A 19,927-nucleotide genomic window follows, 5' to 3' on the forward strand; every position below is an offset into this window, starting at 1 on the left:
TTTGCTGAACCTTCTGCACCCTCTCCAAAGCCTCCACATTCTTACTGCCATACAATGGCCAGAATTGCATGCAATACTCCAAATCTGACCTAACCAAAGTTTTATAAAGTTTCAACATGACCTACCAACTTTTATACTCAATGTCCAAATGAACCTTCCTTTACACCCCATCTATCTTGTCCATTTTACTATGCAAGTTTCTGCCTCCATTAGCCTCCACATTCCAATGTGTTCTAGATTTCAAATACCTGGGTGAAAAACATTGTTCCACATATCCCATCTAAACCTTTGGCTCCTTATTGTTAACTCACATCCTCAGTTTTAGCACCTGTGCTATGGGGAAACGTTTCATTCCACCTTTAACTAGGTCCCTCTTAATTTTGTGCAGAGTCTCTGCAGGCTACTGAAGTCCTGACTCTAAATTTGACTACAAAAAATGTTTCATAAATTTCTATTAACTTTCATTAGGGAAGTTAATTACAGAAATGTAATGTCTTCACAAATTATGGAATGAGGATAGCAGCTAGTTAATTCAAAAAGACAACCAGTCTTCAAAAACTATTTACAAGCAACCTCACAATAATCAGACTCCAATGCTTATTAAGAACGCAAGAGCCGGTTCACATCAGATCACTTAAGAGAAGGCATTGAATGACACTCATAAAATATTTATCAAACAATGTAACATCCATCGATCATTGAAACTAGCCACTTGATGTAGGTCATTTTCATTCTGTACCATTTACCTTCACAGGGAAAGACAATAAATAAATGCCCCTGTTAATCAACCTTCATTGAAAAAATTTGCTTCTAACTTACAGGATTGAAAATGTCTTATGGACACTCCTCAGGCCTGCCTGTACATAATCAGGAATCCCCCTCACAGTCTTCTGCTCTTAGGAAAACAAGCCTTGCCTATATACTGTCTCTTCATGACTGAAATGCTCTATCCCAAGGAAAATCCTCCTGAATTTTTTTCTGCAACCTATCCAAAGCACTGGCATTCTACAAAGTGCTATAACCAGTACTCTAGCTATGTTTAAGGTTATAAATAATCTTTATGTTCCTACATTCTATGCACTGGCAAATGATGTCTTAAGTTAAAAGTTCAAAAGTAAATTTATTATTAAAGTATGGAAATGTCCCCATATACTACTCTGAGATTCATTTTCTTGCAGGCATTCACAGTGGAACAAAGAAAAAGGATTAATGAAAAACTACACACAAAGAATGACAACCAATGTACAAAACAACACAATCTGTGCAAATATGAAAAATATTAAGTAAATAGATAAACAAACAAACTGAGAATGAATTGTAGAATCAGTTATAGATGCTATCAGACACTACAGAAGCAGGCCCTTCGGGCCATCTAGTCCATGCCAAACTATTAATTAACCTGTACCTGGACCATATCCCTCCCATTCACGTACCTATCCAAATCTCTCTTAAATGTTGAAATCAAACCCACATCCACTACTTCCTCTGGCAGCTCATTTCACACTTACTACCCTATTAGTGAAGAAGTTCCCCTTCATGTTCCCTTTAAATATTTCATTTCTCACCTATGACCTCTAGTTCTAGTGTCACCCAACATCAAAGGAAAAAGCTTATTTAACCTTTCCCTGTAACTCAGGTCCTCAATCCTGGCAACATCCTTTAAATGTTCTTTGCACTCTTTCAATTGTATTAACATCTTTCCTGTAGGTAGGTGACCAAAACTGCACACAGTTCTCCAAATTAGGCCTCACCAATTTCTAACACAATTTCAACATAACATCCCAACTCCTATACTTAAGACTTTACTTTATGAAGGCCAATGTTCCAGAAGTTCTCTTTATATCCCTATCTACCTGTGTTGACACTTTCAAGGAATTATGGATCTGTTATGCCCAGATCCTTCTATTCTGCCACACTCCTCTCCTTGCCATACTGCTCACCAAGCAAATCCTGGTTTGTCCTCCTAAAGTGCAACACCTCACACTTGTCTGCATTGAATTGCATTTGCCATTTTTCAGCCCACTCTTCTTGCTGGTCCAGATTCTGCTGCAAGCTTTGATAGCCTTCTTCGCCATACACTACATCCCCAATCTTGGTGGCATTTGCAAATTTTCTGATCCAGTTTATTTCATTACTATCTAGATCATTGAAATAGTGACAAACAACAACGGATGCGGCACACCACTAGTCACAGGCCTCCAGTCAGAGAAGCAACCATCTACCACTACTCTGACTTCTCCCACAAAGCCAAAGTCTAATCCAATTTACAACATTATCTTGAATGCCAAGTGACTGAACCCTCTTGACCAATCTCCCATATGGGACCTTGTCAAAGTCCATGTAGACACCATCCTCTGCCTTGCTGTCATCAACTTTCCTGCCAATTTCCTCTAAAAACTCTATAAATTGGTTAGGCATGACCCAGCAGGCACAAAGCCATGTTGACTATCCCTAATCAGTCCCTGTCTAACCAAATACTTATATATCCAGTCCCTTACCATACCTTACCCCCTACTGATGTCAGGCTCACTGGCCTACAATTTCCTAGCTTATTCTTAGACCTTCTCTTAAACAGCAGAACATTAGATATCCTCCAATCCCCTGGCATCTCATTCGTGGCTAAGGATGTTTTAAATATCTCTGCTAGCCCCCTGCAATTTCTGCACTAGCCTCCCACAGGGTCTGAGGGAACATCTTGTCAGGCCCTGAGGATTTATCCACTCTAATTTTCCTCAAGCCAGCAAACACCTCCTTCTCTGTAAACTGTATATGTCCTATGACTTCACTGCTGCTTTGCCTCACATCTATAGATTTTGTCTGTCTCCCAAGTAAATACAAATGCAAAAAAATCCATTTAAGATCTCCCTAGTCCAGGGGTTGGCAACGTTTACCACTGAAAGAGCCAATATGGACCCATTTCCCACAGAAAAGAAAACACTGGGAGCAACAAAACCCGTTTGACATTTAAAATGAAATAACACTGCATACAACGTTTTTTTTTGCCTTTATGCTATGTATAAACAAACTATAATGTGTTGCATTTATGAAATTGATGAACTCCTGCAGAGAAAACTAAATTACATTTCTACATGCAACAAAAACATTTTGAACTCCGAAAAAAAAGACATTGGGTTGAAGGTTACTCCATAGGTAGCCTACCTTGGATCGAAGAATTAAAAGAAAGCGCGCACTGGCGGGTGTCAGGCATTGGCAGTGGTGATGTATATTAACAGTGATAAAAAACACGTAGCTGTGTAGCGCTACACGCAGCGCTAAAATAAAGACACTGCAGTCAAAGGTAACTTTATTTGAACTAAACAGCCTTGATTTAAAGCCTCCCTCAACCCGTCCCCGTGGGCGCGGATGCTCCAAAAGACACGTACTCACAAACCCCCGTAGGCTATCTCCCTTAGCCGGAACGGTGGCTAGTTGTGAGCCGGTTCGGATGTGCCAGGAAATGGGGTCTCCACAACGTTTTTAGATTGTACAAGATCACCATAATCTTCAAATTTCGAATTACATTTCAAAAACTAACAAACTACGGGGAGCCACAGCACAGAGATCAAAGAGTCGCATGCGGCTCTGGAGCCGCGGGTTGCCGACTCTTGCCTTAGTCTCTTTCAGCTCCATGCATAGATGACCACTGTGATCTTCCAGTGGACCAATTTTGTCCTTTGCTATCCTTTTGCTCTTAATATATCTGTAGAAGCTCTTGAGATTCTCCTTCACCTTGTTTACTAGAGCAACTTCATGCCTTCTTTCAGCCCTCCTGATTTCCTTAAGTGTTCTCGTGCATTTCTTTTACTCAAGTGCCTCATTTGCTCCTTCCTGCCTATACTTCCTTGCACCTCCTTTCCTTAAACAGGGCCTCAATATTTCTCAAAAACCAAAGTTCCCTAAACCTATCGTCCTTGCCTTTTGTTCTCAGAAGAACATGCAAATTATGTTCTCTCAAATTCATACTTTTGAAGGCCTCCCACTTACCATCTACACTTTTCCCAGAAAACAATTTGCCCCAATTCACACTTGCCAGATAATTTCTGATACCATCAAAATTGGCCATCTAATTTAGATCTCAACCCGAGGACCAGACCGATCCTCTGTAACTATCTTGATAATTACAATCACTAAATGCAAAGTGTCCCCTTTTTCAAACTTGTGTCTCATTTCCTAATAGGAAATTTAGTACCACACTCTCTCTCTCTCTAGTTGGTACATCTATGCATTGATTAAAGAAAGTTTCCTGAATACATTTGACAAAGTCCATCCCATCCAGCCCTTTTATAGTATAGGAATCCCAGTCAGTCCACATTTGTCAGTGTGGAAAGTTAAAATCACCTATCATCAAAACCTTGTGTTTCTTGCAACAGTCTGCAATCTCTTGACAGATTTATTTCTTTAAATCCCATGGACTGTTTGGCAGTCATCCCTTTCTTATTCTCCAGTTCCACCCACAAAGCCTTAGTAGAACAGTTTTCCAGTCTGTCCTGTCTGAGCACTACCAAGACAGTTCCCCTGACTAGTAATGCTACCCCTTACCCTTTAATCCCTCCCATTCTATTACATAAAACATTGATTTGTCAGTCCTGTGTCTCCTGCAACCAAGTCTCACTAATGGTTACAATGTCATAAGTCCTTGTGCTGATCCATGCTCTAAGCTCATCCACCTTTCCTACAAAACTCCTGCAATGAAATGTACATAACACAGAAAATCACTCCCACTATGCTGAATCTTTAGATTCCTCTGTCTTTGTATGTAGGTTTAACAACATCTTTTCCATAACTACTCCACTAACTGCTCTGATGCTCTGGTTCCTATTCCCTTGCAACTCTAGTTTATCCAACTCTAGCTTAAGTCACTAGCTCCTCTGGAAAAACACGTATTAAGCCTTGTTAACCCATCAAATATAGTATTTTTCAAAAGTATTTGAACTAATAAGAGGAGAAAGAATGGAAATAAAAAAGCAACACTGCGGAGCCTGCGGCCGAGAGGAGTGCAGCGAGCGGCTCTCCTGCCTGACCGCGTGCTAGCGAGGTGGACGCTGGGCCTCATTCAGGCGAAGCGGCAAATATGATTGAAATTTTGAAAGAGATAAGAGAGTTCCAGAAAGATATAAAACAGCAGCAACATGATATTAAGTCAGAGCTCGCCAACGTCAATCAAAAAATAGTGGTGGCAGAGACTCGAATTGAGAAGGTGGAAGATCGCGTTCAAAACGTGGAATGGATACTAAATAAGACGATAAAAATATTAAATCAACAAGAAGGTAAACTACTTGACCTGGAGGGAAGATCACGGCAGAAAAATATCAGAATATACAATGTTCCCGAAGGAGTGGAGGGCTTGTCTATGACGGTGTTTGTCGGAAAGTTGCTGCAGGACGCGCTGGAGCTTCCCTCAACTCCGGAGCTGGAAATCGAGAGAGCACATTGTACGCTTGTCCCGAAGTCTACCTGAGGCAGAGCAGATACGCCACGCTCAATAATAAATAAATTCCTTCGATGCAGTACCAAGGTGGAGATTCTACAAAGGGCTTGGGGTAAGAAGAGGGTGTTTTTAGACGATAAATATATAAATATATCGACCAAGATTACCCCCCCCCCCCCCCCCATGGTCCTGCAGAAACGTAAAGAATACTCTGAAGTAAAGCGAATATTAAAACAAGGAAAGATTGGATTTCAAACTCCATACCCTGCTAAACCAAGTGTTTTATGAAGATGGGATACGGTTGTACCAGACAGTGGAAGAGGCGACTACAGACATGAAGGCCAGAGGGTTGCCCATCAGCGTGATCAAACTGAGGGAAAGCCTGGTAGAGGAATTATCCCGCTCCGCTTGGGAAACAGTGCGAGAATCGAGAAGGCAGGAGACAGGAGAAGACCGAGAGAAGTATATCAGGAAGAGACTGGAAGTTTTCCAAAGACAGCTCTCACCTCCTCCAGAAGAGCCGTAAGGTTTGGCTAACTTTAAAAATGTTGAGAAGCTAAATGGAAGCAAAAGTAGACGGTGATATACCTATCTCGAGAAATACTTATTATAGTGTGGATTTTATATTACTTAGTTGTTATTCTTTATTCACTCACATACTCCTTTTTCCACACCAAAATAGGAACATATATAAATGTATGTAATGTATGTAATGTGTGTGTGTGTGTGTGTGTGTGTGTGTGTGTGTGTGTATACAGAGAGAGAGCGAGAGAGTACACAGGGAAATCTTTTCTGTGTAATGGATTTGTTTACTGACTTTTATGAATACTGCAATGGGAGCCCTCAACTCACAAGTAGGAGGGGTTATCCCCCACAGCTAGACATTTCCTCTAGCTCAACGCCTCATTTACCAGAGACCTCAGCCTTGGAATCACACATACGTTGTCATTTTTGTTATTATTTGCATTTCTTGGTTCTTATTTGTTCAGGGAGTAGATCGATTAAGTTTTATTCTGCTAATTTCAATGATACATTGACAGATAAGTACAGATGGCTAAAGACAAAGTAAAATTAATTTCTTTTAATGTCAATGGGCTATTAAATCCAATCAAACGTAATAGAATTTTATCCAAAATGAAAAAAAAACAAGCCCATGTAGTATATTTACAGGAAACTCATTTAAGTGATAATGAGCATGGAAAACTACAGAGAATGGGCTTCACTTATTTGTTTTTCTCCTCATATAAATCAGGACATAGAAGAGGAGTTGCTATTCTTATCTCAAGTAAGCTAAATTTTGAAAAAGTATTCAAAATGGGAGATAAAAAGAGCAGATATATTCTGGAAAGGGGGAATATAGATGGAAATTCAGTTACTCTATTGAATATATACGCACCCCCAGGAAGCGATATTGGTTTCTTTCAGAAAATTACTGATATTATGGTAGCGGAAACAGAAGTTCTCCTGATATGTGGGGGAGACTTAAATTTACAATTACAACCAAATTTAGACTCTTCCGACAGAAAAACCCATGAAACAAAATCCTTACATTAGAAAGTTAATACACTTTTGATAAGGATTAAGGGCTAAAATTCTTTCTGTAATGTCCAATGGACATTCTTTCGAAAAAGACTGTAACTCATTATAAAAAAAAATTTCTAACTTGCAAATATCTAAAAAAATGGGTTTTAGGTAAATTATATTTATTAGATAGCTGTTCAAAGGACATAATATTATCATCCAGAAACAGATCACGAAAACATGTTATACCTTTTGTTTTCCATAAAAGAAAAGCTTGATCCATAGATGAAGACCGAAAAAAATAATTAGATATTATAGACATGATAAAATAAATTCATTCAAACCAAAAAATTAATCCTTATCAAAAGGGTTTAGTAGCCATCATTTATAAGATGATCATGAATTTACAGTCAGATGTATCAGAAAAAATTAAGAAGGAATGGCAAGAAGAGTTGCATTGTCCTATATCTACTGAGCAATGGGATAAAATTTTATTATTGGTAAATTCATCCTCTATTTGTGCTAAACATGCCCTAATACAATTTAAGGTTGTACATAGAGCTCGTATGTCTAAGGATAAACTGGCTCGATTTTATTCTCATCTTAATTCAACCTGCGATAGATGTCATTCTGATGTTGCTTCATTGATTCATCTGTTCTGGTCTTGTCCTTGTTTACAAAATTATTGGAAAGATATTTACAGTATTATTTCAAGAGTTTTAAATATTAATTGCCAACCGCATCCTCTTACTGCAATTTTCGGTTTACCAATGATGGATAATAACTGTTTATCCGCTTCATCTCAATGAATGATTGCATTTGTTACATTAATGGCTAGAAGATCTATTTTATTGAATTGGAAAGAAATTAATCCTCCAACTGTAGTTCAGTGGTTTTCTCAAACTATTTCTTGTTTGAGTTCAGAAAAAATTAGAAGTGTGGTTTTCGATCCTTCAGTTAAATTTGAAGAAACTTGGAGACCATTTATTCAACATTTTCATATGAGTTGAATTGTCTTTTCCTAAACCTTACTTATATTATCCTTAATTACTTGGATGGAGGTTCGGAGTTATTGGCACTACTGTGTATGTACTTAATATTATTCAATGGCCCATGTTGGTTAGTGTTTTTTTTGTTTTTTTTTCTCTCTTTTTTTTGGGGTCTTTCTTTTTTTTCTTTTTACTTCTTTGTTCATTAATGTTCTGAGTTTGACAGGTTATATATTTTTATTATTATATATCTGAATGTCTATTTAAACTATTAATTATGTACTCTCAAACACTTTGCATTCATGTTTCATTTATGTTTGTTTAAAACTAATAAAAAGATTTAAAAAGAAAGAAAGTTAATACACTTTTTGAGGACATTGGTTTAATTGATATACGGGGGGACCTTCTCCCCAAAAGAAGGGATTACACTCATTATTCTGTTCCACATTCTGTATATACAAGAATAGACTATTTCATAACATTTGGAAAAGACAAAGACAAAATAAACACCTGTGGAATTGGGACAATAGATGTAAGTGACCATGCACCTATATATTTATCTGTTGATTTTGACCTACAACCAAAGAATATAATTTGGAAACTAAATTCAAGCCGACTCAATGATCCGTACTTTAAGGAACAAATTAAAAAAGAAATTGGTCTCTACTTAGAATTTAATGATAATGTTGTAATAGTAATAATAGTGTAATGTTTCACCTCCCATTTTATGGGATACTCTGAAGGCTGTCTTAAGAGGGAAATTTAAAGCGATATCTTCATATAGGAAAAAAATAAGGAATAAGACATTAGAGGAATTACAAAATAGGCTGAAGGAACTAGAGGATAAACACAAATTGAATTTGGCACAGGATACATTAGGGGAAATTTTAAAAAAGAGGAATGAAATTAACAGTTTGGCTATGCAAGAAATCAGGAAAAATTTAATGTTTCTGAAACAGAGACATTATGAAAGTGGATCAAAGTCTATGAAAATACTGGCGTGGAAACTGAAAACAAAAGACAGCAGAAAATACAATTCATAGAATTAGGGACCCAAGAACGAAAATGATAAAAAATAAGCTAAGTGAAATTCAAGAAGCATTTGAAGTGTTTTACAAAACTCTATATTCCAAAGTTCAAGGGGGAAGCATAACCCAAACTGACACCTTCTTGAATTCTCTAGTTACCCACTTTAAACGAAGAACAAAATAGAATGATGACTGCTGGCATAACTGAAGTTGAACTAAAAGCTGCAATTAGTAGGCTTAAATTAAGCAAGTCACCAGAATCAGATGGGTATACGGCAGAGTGGTACAAAGAATTTAAAAATGAGTTAATTCCTGTTTTACTCCTCACACTGAAATGGGTTCTAAAAAAGGCACAAATGCCACCCAGTTGGAAGGAAGTGATAATCTCAGCTATACTGAAAGAAGGCAAGGATAAAATGGAATGTGGGTCATTTAGACCAATATCCGTTCTTAATGTAGATTATAGATTATTTACCTCCATCATGGCCAAACGAATAGAGGAGTTTCTACCCATACTGATACGTAACGATCAGACAGGTTTTATACGACAACGCCAAACACGACAATATACGAAGGACACTTCACATTATGAATCATATACAAAAAAAATAAAATCGAAGCAACAGTGATAAGCGTGGGCGCTGAAAAGGAATTTGATTCAGTTAATTGGAATTTTCTTTACAGAGTTTTTACATAGATTTGGTTTCCAAGACACAATTATTAAAACTATACAGACACTATATGACAACCCCATTGCTAGGATTAAAATCAATGGATTTTTATCAAATAGTCTTACCCTAGAAAGGGGCATGAGACAGGGTTGTGCATGGTCACCGCTACTCTTCACATTATACTTGGAACCATTAGCTCAATACATCAGACAAAATTAAGATATCAGGGGAATTACTGTTAAAGGGACAGAGCATAAATTGGCTTGTTACGCAGATGACATTTTGATCTATCTAGGGCAACCAACATACGCTTTACCTAAATTGATGCTATCCTTTGAACAATATGGTCAATTATCAGGATACAAGATCAACATAGATAAAACCCAATTACTTTCATATTACTATAGCCCCACCAAGAGAAATTGAAAGTAGATATCCCTGGGCATGGCAAACAGAGTCTTTCAAATATTTGGGCATCATTACGCAAAAGATTTGGCAAAATTATCAGAATGTAATTATCAGCCTTTATATAAAAAAATTAAAGAAGATATGGCAAGGTGGAACCTGATTCCTTTTTTCAGTCTCAGTTCAAGGATTGAGTCTATTAAAATGAATATACTGCCCAGGCTGTTATATCTCTTTCAGACCCTACCAATAGAGATTAATCAAAATCAATTCAATGAATGGAACAAGATATTATCAAGGTATATTTGGCAGGGTAAAAGGCCTAGAGTTCATCTCAAAACTTTGCAATTAGCAAAGGAAAAGGGGGGATGGGGCCTACCTTCTCTTAGAGATTATTATTTTGCAGCACAGTTGAGAGCTATGATATATTGGTGCAACCCATCATATGATGCTCAATGGAAAAACATTGAGGAGCGGGTACTTCCCATCCCCATACAAGCAATTTTGGCTGATAACAACCTGCAAAGGTATATAAATACAATTGATAACCCATGGGTGAAATTGACTCTTAAAATATGGAAAACTGCTATAAAAGAGTATAATCTAGAGGGAGATATTGCAGTTCTTAAATGATGTACATATGACTCAGATTTTACACCAAATAATTCGGATGCTAAATTTAAGGACTAGACAGCTAAATGAATAACAGTTCTTTGCAAACTAATGAAAGAAGGAACACTGTTCAGTTTTGAAATGCTTAAAGAGTAACGCTTATTAGAAAAACAAGATCTGTATCAATATTTACAGATGCGACAATATGTTAATAAGACGCTTAAAAATGTAACCAAGGCAAGTACATGCTTGATAGACCTATTTAGAAAAGCATATAATTCAGATAATGGTAGTAGAATCATTTCAAGCATGTATAAGGGGTTGTCAAATCTTAAAACACATTCGACTTCATACATTAAAACAAAATGGGGGAAGGAAGGAGGAATAATTATATCTGACAAAGAATGGACAATAATATGGAGGTACCAATGGAAGTGTGCCAGTTCACAGAAATGGAGGGAGTTTGGATGGAAAAACTTGATAAGATATTTTATTACACCCTCCCAGAAATCCCATTATGATAGTAACCTCCCTGTTTGCTGGAGAAATTGTGGAAATCAAAATGCAAATCATTATCATATTTTTTGGGACTGCCCTGTTATCAAAGACTATTGGAAGGGGATACACAATGCCCTACAAGACATCTTTAAATGTGAAATACCTTTAGAGAGTAAGACCATATATTTTGGATATATCCCTCAAGAATGGTTGAAAAGAGATAAATATTTAATAATATACTGTTGATGGCTGGTAAAAAGACTCTTACTAGGAAATGGTTATCACAGGAGAGCCCAACTTTAAATGCATGGATGCAAATTACAATGGACATTTGCAAAATGGAGAAGATAACAACATCTGTTAATCATAAGCTGGAACAATTTGATTCATACTGGGAAAATGGTTTAACTAAATAATGCCTCATAGGCTTTATTTTATTCTCACAAAACAATGAATATGTTGCAAAAAAAAGTTCACTCCCTAGTTATAGTTTTTTTCCTTTTGCTTGTTTTTTCTCTCCACTCTTTTCTATAAGTGTATACTTCAGATAAATACTATGTGGAGATTTAAATGATTATATGATATCTATGTACAATGTCTGAAATACTTCTTATGGAAATGTTTGTTTGATGATGAACTTCAATAAAAAAAATTACAAAAAAAAAAGAATGATGAATGATGTGAACACGATCCGAGATGTCCAAACCCTGGCACCAGGAGAAATCTCAGTCTCTCCTGTTTCCCTAGCCCATGAATCCCTTATCACTAAAGCTTGCTTCTTCTCCCCCCTTCCCTTCTGATCCACAGAGACTGACTCGGTGCCAGAGACCTGACTGCTGTGGCTTTTCTCTGCTGGGTCATCCTCCCCAACAGTATCCAAAGTGGAATACCTGTTACTGAGAGGAATGGCCACAAGGGCTAACTATTCCCTTTTACCCTCCTGATGGTTACCAATTACTGGTGCCCTGCACATAACTACCTTCCTGTATGTCCTGTCAATCAACCCCTCAGCTTTCCGAATGATCTGGAGTTCATCCAACTTCAGCTTCAATTTGTTGCAGCTCCCTGCCTTCCCACATCCTACAACAAGCATTCCAGTATTTCCCTAGCATCCCCACTGCTCTGTTATGACAAAAAAAATCTCCTACAGAGAGCCTTTGCCTCTCCTCACTGATGCCTCTATGACCCAAAGCCTGAACTGCCTACTCTAACACTGGCCCACTCACACAATGACCTCACCTTGAAAGTGAGTCCACAGGTTGTGGAATTAGTTCAGAGTTGAGGTGAGTGAAAGTTATACAGATTGTTTCAGATCCACAATGATTGGATGGTAATAACTGTTCCTCAACTGGTGGTGTAGGACTGGACCCAGGGCTCCTCAATCTCCTTTGCTTTGGCAGCTGTGAGAAGAGAGCATGGCCTGGATGGTGGGGGTCATTGATGGTGGATGCTTCCTACTTGTGGCAGTGCTCAATGTAAATGTGCCTATCCTATGATGTACTGGACTGTATCCACCACATTTTTGTAGGTTTTACCTTTCTTGGACATTGGTGTTTTCATACCAGGCCATGATGTAACCAGTCAGGATACTCTCCATTTTGCATCTATAGAAGTCTGTCAAAGCTTTTAGATGACATGTTGAATCTGCTCAAAGATCTACTTCTAAGAGAGGCACTGTTGTGCCTTCTTTATATCCTCTAATAAGGCGAAGAAATTTAAAGTTACTGACTCTCTCCACCTCCAATCCTCTAATGAGGACTGGCTCATGGGCCTCTGGTTTCTTCTTCCTTGAGTCAATAATTACCTCTTTGGTTTTATTGACATTAAGTGAGAGGGGGTGCTGTTGTGGCACCATTCAACCAGATTTTCAATCTCCCTCCTATATGCCAATTCATCACTGCATTTGATTCTATCAACAAGGTCTATTATATTGCAAGCCTTCTTTAATATCTTATTTCCTTGTGCTGCCACCTTCAGGACCTTGGACTTGTAAATGAAAACCTTTCCACCTTCAATACTTCTTCGCTTACTTCTTCTCCAAGTACAACATCTCACATCTATCAAGATTAAATTTCACCTGCCATTGCTATGTTATCTTCTCAATTGATCCACTTCCCCAAATTCTCAATTATAGTTTCCTTCTTCCTGGTGAATATGGATGAGAATAAATAATTTTAAGACCTCGCCTACATCCTTTGATTTCATGCACAGATTGTCACTATATTCCCCAATGGATCCTACTTCTTTTGTTGGTAACTCTCCTGTCCTTATACTTAAAAGAATGTTTTGGGAATTTACTTAATCATGTGATGTTTTAATTCTCTTTCTCCTCCCTCTAATTTTTTTTTGGTAACTCAACCCTCCCCCCTTCATTTTCTATGTTCTGAAGCTGTAATTGGAACAATAACATTGATGGTTGGAGTAAACATACAAGCAACACTGGCTCATTCAGGAACAGAGGCAAAATGAGAGAGATGTAGATGTTGGCATCCAAATATCGGCATCATCCCACTCACTATTAGTTGTAATACAGATGATATATTACATATTTTTGGCAACATAATCAACATAGAAATGAGCCAAAATACCTATCATAAGTTTAATTTAAAATGGTATTATGCATCACTTAAGATTTTTAAGCATTCTTTCAGATCAAAGTACAGGAAGGAATAGGCTCAACCTCAGCATCATTTACCACAGAAAGCATTTGCCAAAACATGAAAACTTCTACTTGTAAAACTAAACAGAAGCATTGAAACTTTGCTATTGAGTTTAAGAAGAACTTGACAGAAAAGCAGATGACAGAAGTTTACTATTTTCTTCAAATAATTCCTAAATTGTGCCCAAAGCACCTATCCCCGTCATGAGAAAATCCACTTATTCATATTCTTTGCTTTCAAGTTTCAATTCAAATTAAACTCAATTCTATGTGGTTGAACCATGTTAACCACCTTCTTGTGCAGAACCTTATCAAACATTCAAGCATACCACATCCACTGGTTCTACTATTTACCTCCTCAGAGATCTCCAGCAGATTAATCAGAAGTTGTTTCCTTTCATAAATGTGCACTAACCCTGCTCAATCCTTTACATTGTTACACCATGAAAATGTTCTATTATTGCATCTTTCACTACACATTTCAGTTTTACCATTAGAGTTTAGAACAGTGGTTCTGTTGTGTCTCTTGTTGCTTTAAGTAACAAATTACAGTAACAAATTTCAGAGTCTATAGCATTTTTAACTGACTCTGTCTTGTCTGTTTCAAGACACTTAAGTTAACAAATTTCACGTCACATGCCGGTGACAATAAACTTGATTCTGAAATAAAATAAAACCTTTAGAATGGGAAATTTGAAATGAAAACATAAAATACCGGACAAACTCAGAGAACAGGCAGCGTCTGTGGAAAGAGAAACAGTTGACGTTTCATCTCGAAGATATTTCATCAGGATCGAGGGCAGATTAGCTTTCAACATCAACTTGTTTAGGAACTATTTTTGGGCTAATACTAATCTCCTTCAGTTTCCCGTTCTCACTGATACATTACTATTTCAGGCAGGATTTGTGTTTGTTGTTTTTCTCTCTATGAAGATAGGCACAAATTAGTTAAGTCCTCTGCCATTTCCTGGAGAAGGGCCTGGAGAAGTGCTGGAGAAGTGATGAAAGCTTTCTATTCCCCTGTTATTTGCCATAGCAACGCCCGACCCGGAGTAAGTGCAAGACGGCTGCACTCAAGCTAGCGCTCACACTCACCGCACCGAACGTGCCCGGCGATTGGAGCAGCCGCCCGCAGGTTCACGCCGACGGCTCCGGCTTCGAGCTGCAGGCCGAAGATGGAAGCCGACTATGTGCTTTCCGGCGAACCGCCCGTGGGCTTGCTTCCTCCTCGTCCATCTTCCCCCTGCCACCAGCGAGGACAGCCGGCGCCGGCCACAGCCGGTCTGATCCGGAGCGGCTCGCGAGGTCAGGCGGCGGTCTCGCGAGCGGGCTGCTCCGCCGTCCCGAGGCCCGGGGCTGGTGCCACCTGCAGCCGAAGTGGGGCCGGTGCAGACCGCCCGCCCGGCCCAGTTCCTTTCATCACCGCGTCGTTCACATGTGTTGAACAAATCTGAAACGGCCGCGAGCCGTAAGTAGAACGTTTCTTCAGTCCTGCGGTTGAGTTCAAACCGTAATGAGAAGCGAATACTGGAAATGCTCAGCGGGTTGGTAAGCACGTTAGTCAGAGTGAGTTTCCAATGCAAAGATTACATCGCCAACGTTAGCATGATTTTTGTCTTTACATACAATGCGCGATCAGTTGTATGTTTCCAGTATTTATACTTATATGTTGAAGTATAAATACTATGATTTGGGTGCAGTGATGAAAATGAGAATGACCTGAATTTGCGGTGTGGAGCAGAACATTGGCACCAAAGTTAGAAAGGACGCGATTGATACTTAGTGCAGAATAAAATAAGGACAAGTGACTTTTGGGTGAGAATGAGAAGTTCTTGAAGAATGGAAAATGTGAGAATGGCAAAGGGAACTCAAAACATTTGAACATAAAAAGCGGCAACAGGCTATTACATCAATCAAAACTGCTCTACCAATCAACAATATTATCTGTATCAAACTCCGGCCCTGTCTCTTCATCTCCTGATTCCCGTGGTATCCAAAAAATTATTAGTCTTTGTGTGTGTTGCTCAAGATCTCCAGCATCTGCAGAATCTTTTGTATTTATCTTTCTTTGGCTTGAATTCATTCACTTACTGAGTTCTAAGCAGAGAATTCTAATAATTTACTATAATTCCCAGAACATTTTGATTATTTTAATCTCAAGACCTATTTGTCAGAAAGAAGTGATTTGCTGTACCCTATCTGCAGCTGAAAATCGATTTGGACAGTTAGAAGAACATCTAATTAATACAATAGGTTTGGTTATTTTAATCTTAAGACCTATTGAGCATTCATATTTTTCAGAAAGAAATGACTTGCTGTACCTATTGGCAGCTGGAAATTGATTAGGACAGTTAGAAGAGCATCTAATTGATACATACAGTAGGTTCAAAAGTCCAAAGTAAATTCATAATCAAAGTACATATATGTCACTATATATAACCCTAAGACTCATTTTCTTGCGGGCATTCTCTAAATCCAGTAGCTGTAATCGAATCAATGAAAGACTGCACCAATGGAGTGGATAACCAGTGTGGAAGACAACAAACTGTGCAAATGCAAAAAAAGAAAAAAAGGAATACTACTACTACTAATAAATAATACAAAGTCAAAGTAAATATATTATCAGAGTATATACGCAGAATACAACACTGAGATTCATCCTCTTGCAAGCAGCTACAAAACAAAGGAACACTATGGAACCCATTCAAGAAAACATAGAATACCAACATACAAAGAAAAAGAACGAATTGTGTAAATGGCAAAAAGTGTGTGAACTACACATAGAAAATCAAGCATAAAACCCATAGTATATTCGGTTTAGTTTAGTTCAGTATAGCCCTGTGCCGCTAACTGATGCAGGCTATAAGGCATTCTTAAATATTGAGAACATGAAACGAGGAATCCTTGAAAGTGGGTCCTTAAGTTGTGGGAACAGTTCAGAGGTGGGGCAAGTGAAGATGGGTGAAGTTATCTCCTGTAATTCAAGAACCTGATGGCTGAGACTAGTAACGGTTCCAGAACCTGGTAAGGTAAATCCTGAGACTCCTGCATCTTCTTCCTAATGGCAGTGGCGAGAAGAGAGCATGACCTGGTTGGTGGGAGTCTCTGATTATGAATTCCTATACTAAACTGCCTTACATAATTAAATCATCCTCAAAGAACTTCCAGCCTTCTATGCACACAGTTGTGTAGGGCATTAAAAAATAATCTGTCCATGCAACCACAGATTGTTACAGAAAATAATCCATATATTTTGGAGGAAGTATTAAAGTTTCTCCATCATCATCATCATGTGGAAAGTAAGCAGTTTACTTGTGCATTAGCACAGCCAGGAATGGTGTGTCTTAAATTTAAAGGTGAGTATTAGCAGCCCAAAGGTTAAAGACAAATGTAATGCTATCATGAGAACCAAACATCCAGACAATATCACAATGTTTCACTCTTGGAATGATTAACTGTAATTCCAGCTTCATGTCTAACCTAATAATGGTGCTAACTTCATTGTATCTTAAGAATGAGAAATTGGAGTAATGTGCAACCAGAAAAATTAATAAATGCAAGCACATCTTACATAAAAGAATATGTGCTGGATCACTCAGAACAAAAGCCTTAATGAAAGAATAAGATATGAGAATGATCCCAGAAATGAAACGGTTAATGTATGAGGCACATGCGATGGCTCTGAGCATGTACTTGCTTGAATTCAGAAGAATGAGGGGGATCTCATCAAAACCTACCAAATATTGAAAGGTCTAGATAGAGTGGATGTGGAGAGGATGTTTCTAATAGTAGGTGGGTCTATAATCAGAGGGCACTGTCTCAGAATGGAAGGATGTGCTTTAAAACCCAATTTCTTTGGTCAGAGGGTGGTGAATCTGTGGAATTCATTGCCACACATGGCTGAAGAGGTCAACTTCTTGGGTATATTTAAAACAGAGGTTGATAGGTTCTTGATTACTAAAGACGTCAAAGGTTATGGGTTGATGGTAGAAGAATGAGGTTAGTGGGGGGGGGGGGTAATAAATCAGGCATGATTGCTGGAGCAGACTTGATAGGTCAAATGCCCTAATTCTGCTCCTATGTCCTATGGTCATAAGATGATTCAAGTTATAGCACTAGTGCTGTTATCAACCATGTTATTAATTTTATTTAGAAAGTTCGCTTTATTACTTGCCTCATTCATTAAATAAGCATCACTGGGAAGGAAGCAATTACCTTCCATGTGACGAAAAATCATTGATTCCTAATGGGATGTTTCCTGGTGGCAGATTTACTTTCATAGGGTGAATATACAATTGAATATCATTTATCAAATTAAGATGTAATTACAAACTCAAGATGCTCTGTTCAGATCATTGCATGAATTTTCTGCTATGGGTAGAGAGTGCAAGATTTTCAAACTGAAGTTTAGAGCTACCACTACTGGTCAGGTGACTCAGCAAGTATGCAGGTACAGCATAGACATGCCTATAATGAAGACTTATGAAATATTCTTCAATTTCGCACTTGAATTGTCAAACATACCGGTGTTGTTTGAAATGGGAATGCTGAGTCACTATTTCAAGCATTCTCAGGAAGAAGTACCTGAGATGAGCTATATTCAAAACATAATCTTCAACATGAAAGCTGCTGCCAGAAGTTTTGCTTATTGAATGAATATTGGGAAAGACTTGGAAGAAGTAGCCTCAGTATGTAAATTGTTCCAAGAAGTTAAAGCAGTATCATACAAGACATTAATACAACCATGGAAATAAACGGATTATTCAATTATTCCAAAGAGTTCATGTCAGTTTTATTTTCAGTGCATACTTGAAATATATTGAAATTGGAAATAGTGACACTTTTTATAACATTGGAATGTATTGTTGATAAGTTCAGATAGACTAGTCCTATGCATGAGTACATACATGATAAGTGCCGGACAATAAATCACAGTACACATTGATTGAGAGTATTATGCAGTGTCATGGCATCAAACATTCATTGATTTTTCTGTATAATACTCCTTCCAGGGAAGTGACAGAGAGTTATGTAGCTGCATTAAATAAACCCCTGAAGAAGCAACTGTTTCAAGATTTTTTGAGCTTCATAATGAATCATCAACTGGTTAACTTGTGGTTTAAGTACTATACAATATATTCTTCAGTAGGAATTTTGTCTGCTCCAGCAACCTTTTTGTTTTTCAGTTACTGATGATCTCACGAAACTCTTACTGGCTGGGGTAATGCCAAGATTGTAGTGAATTATGTGCTGCCAAGAATTCTTGCTTTAAAGAAGACGCCTTTGAAGTACTTCCTCCAGTTGTTGACTTCTCAGTCCTCTCTTCAGATCTTAAGTCTTATCTGGAGGAGTTCTTGAATATTTGATAACTTTGACAACATTCTAAAATCCATGCATATTGTGGTTGCTATGCCTCCTGCACTCTTTCCACCAACCTTCATTCAAGTTGTGACTTTTCAAAACCCAAGGATTTTCATGTGTAAGGTACATTTGGCTTTTGACCTTCATGAAGATATATTTAAGATAAAGAAATCACTAATCACAATGATGAAGTTAGGAAAGGTGATAAATTCTAGGCATATTAGCCTGACTTCAATGGTTGGTAAGATGTTAGAGTCCATTATTAAGGTTTTGGTTTTAAGATACTTGTAGGCACACAATAAAATAGATGGAAGTCAGCTTGGTTTCCTTAATTGGTTTCTGAACTAATTTAGAAATTGAAGGTGCAAAAGGACTTGGGAGACCTAGTGCAGGATTCTCTAAAGGTTAACTTGCAAGTTAAGTCATTAGTAAGGAAGGCAAATACAATGATAGCATTCATTTTGAGGGGTCTAGAATATAAAAGCAAGAATGTAATGCTGAGATTTTACTGGGTCAGGCCATAAATGGAGTATAATGAACAATTTTAGGCTCATATCTAACAAAGGATTTCATGGTATTGGAGAGGATCCATAGGAAGTTTACTAGAATGACTCTGGGAATCAAATGGTTAATGCTTAAGAGGCACTTGATAGCTTTGGGCCTGTATTTACTTGACTTTAAAAAAAAATGAAGGTGGGGGGGGGGGGTCTAATTAAAACCTACCAAATATTGAAAGGCCTAGATAGACTGGATAT

At 37.9% G+C, this 19,927-nt stretch overlaps 1 protein-coding gene and 1 long non-coding RNA gene across 4 annotated transcripts in view; one reads left to right on the forward strand and one right to left on the reverse strand.

The window, feature by feature from the left end:
- Nucleotides 1-18,563, reverse strand: part of LOC132391288 (probable ribonuclease ZC3H12C) — a 114,994-nt gene extending 96,431 nt beyond the window's left edge. Inside the window, exon 1 of one of the 2 annotated variants that reach the window (XM_059964255.1) lies at nucleotides 14,907-18,563. The gene's annotated coding sequence lies outside the window, so the exon portion shown is untranslated. The remainder of the gene's footprint in view (nucleotides 1-14,906) is intronic. The other variant, XM_059964256.1, reaches the window with a different exon arrangement.
- The window catches only part of LOC132391290 (uncharacterized), a 131,259-nt gene continuing 126,569 nt past the window's right edge, over nucleotides 15,238-19,927 (forward strand). For both annotated transcript variants that reach the window (XR_009511158.1, XR_009511157.1), the window contains exon 1: nucleotides 15,238-15,377. This is a non-coding gene — a long non-coding RNA (uncharacterized LOC132391290). The remainder of the gene's footprint in view (nucleotides 15,378-19,927) is intronic.

The sequence above is a fragment of the Hypanus sabinus genome, chromosome 3 (genome assembly GCF_030144855.1).
Source record: "Hypanus sabinus isolate sHypSab1 chromosome 3, sHypSab1.hap1, whole genome shotgun sequence".
Lineage (NCBI taxonomy): Eukaryota > Metazoa > Chordata > Chondrichthyes > Myliobatiformes > Dasyatidae > Hypanus > Hypanus sabinus.